The sequence below is a fragment of the Pundamilia nyererei genome, unplaced genomic scaffold, assembly GCF_000239375.1.
Source record: "Pundamilia nyererei isolate P.nyererei 1_Seehausen unplaced genomic scaffold, PunNye1.0 scaffold00470, whole genome shotgun sequence".
Lineage (NCBI taxonomy): Eukaryota > Metazoa > Chordata > Actinopteri > Cichliformes > Cichlidae > Pundamilia > Pundamilia nyererei.
The window spans coordinates 115,640-117,589 of record NW_005187871.1 but is presented as its reverse complement, the minus strand read 5'-3'; the positions used below and the strand labels follow the sequence as shown (position 1 = coordinate 117,589).

The 1,950-nt window shown below is 41.6% G+C and overlaps 1 long non-coding RNA gene across 1 annotated transcript in view; it reads left to right on the top strand.

The window, feature by feature from the left end:
• The first annotated feature begins 663 nt into the window (after window positions 1-663).
• Window positions 664-1,950, top strand: part of LOC102202763 (uncharacterized) — a 9,991-nt gene continuing 8,704 nt past the window's right edge. The window contains exon 1 of the long non-coding RNA XR_312355.1: window positions 664-852. This is a non-coding gene — a long non-coding RNA (uncharacterized LOC102202763). The remainder of the gene's footprint in view (window positions 853-1,950) is intronic.

The following is a 1,950-nucleotide window of genomic DNA, read 5'->3' as shown; positions in this document are numbered from 1 at the left end:
TGTGGTTTCTCTGAAGCAGTTCTACGAAAAAAAAGACAGAAAGAAAAAAGGAAAGTCCTGTAAGTTTCAGGTTTGAAGCTGAAATATGAATCACAGAGTTTATTAAAGCGATGAACAGGAAAGAATGAAACATGTCAAAGCTGTGGGCACCTGAATATTATTCGTTTTAAACCTTCATGAAATTTGTTTTAGTGTTTGTCGCTTAGTCTTTGAGGAAATTATCATGACCTGAATGAACCAACCTCAACATGTAAAATGTAGGACATTTATGTAAGCTGTTATTCTGGCCTGTATATGATTTGCACCATATAACAAAATTTAAACTTTTAGTTATTTGATTAACTTCTCATGCACAGAAATGCAGCTTTGCTACACAAACAACACAGAAGTGATAGCTGTGAGAGTAGACTTTATATATCTTTATATCTTTCTTGTGTAAATGGAAATTTGTCTGTGTTGTTGAGCAAATTCTTAACGCTAGTGTGTATTTCACGCACATGGAGAGTTTTTTTGTTTTTTTTTACTCGCTGGTGCACTGTTACACGCAAACTACAGGGTGCCCTTTTGGGATTTAACTAGTTGAACATGTCAGTGTGTTAATAAAGTTAACTTGAAAAAAAGCGATGCGGAAGAAAAGTGACGGACATGCGCTGCTGTGCTTCATTCAAAGTGCCACCTGATCGAAACCAGTGAAAGCCCTGCTGTCACTCAGCGAGAATTGTGACACTGGGAGGATTTAAACGCAGTGTTTTGCTTTTCATTCCTTTTCTCCCTCATGGACGTGACGGTCGTCCGCACACATGAATGCAAAGGGGGGCAGTTTTACCTCAGGAAGCCAAAGACGGTGATCAGGTGAGTTCATGTCATTCTTCGATTCGACAACTTTTCAGTCTTTCTCTACCCGCACACATGTGGAACAGCTTGTTGTTAAATGAAGCCTTTTAAACGTGAGCACTTAGAAAGCAAGCGTCCTCTGACGTCTTCGTGTATCCTGGGTTAGAATGAGCGCTTTTCCCTTGATGTCCCTGAATGCATCAACGTGCAGAGTCTCAGAGGCATTTCGACAGCTTTTGAGTTTCCTGGTTGTAAAACTGCTGCTGAAGACAGTTTATTACAGGTTAGTTCATCTTGCGCAGTGTTAGTTAAACATTTCGATCATTGTGAGTAAGAATTAAACCTGCAGTGACCGCTGACGGACACTAGAGGGCAGTCAGTCATTTCACATTTACAGAAATGCACAGGTTGAAACCAAATCATCTATAGTAGAATAATAGAAACCCTCAAAAAACAAAAGCAAAATTAATATATAATAAACACTAATAAACAATATAAACACTTCATGGATGATCTCACTTCCTCTAGGCTACTCAAACAGGGGAGAGAGATCAGGGCAGTGCTGCGGTGTGCAGGAGGATATGCCGGGGTAGTGATGATGAGCAGGCGAGCAGAGATGGTTGAGGTTAACAGCATAGACTGCAATATGTTTTTGTGGTTGGAATCCTCAGTAAACAAACAGCTCCACGCCCTGCCTCTAGCGTGTGATCTAAGGCGAGATAAACAGTGTGTGCAGCTTCAGCGCTAAACCCCGCTGAGACAGCTGATGCAGCTTTCCAGCCCACGTCTCCGTGAACCTTACAGTGTGCGCGCTGCGAGTTCGACCAAAGGATGAGTAACACAGTCCGCTACAGTGAGACGTTAGACATACAATAGATCAGCACAGTTTTTATAGTTAGATGTAACTGATGTATGGAGTGATTTTAAATTTCCACTGTACAAAAACGGCAAACCCCCCCCCCCAACAATCAAAGAAAAAAACAGACAAAAAAAAGAGTGATCACCGTCGCACAGAGAGTAAAGACTGTGTAAAACTGGGGCGTGTCCTAAACGCAGCAGACCGCCCTTGACTCCTTGGCAAAACAAATGTACACATATCCAGTTTCCAGCAACTTC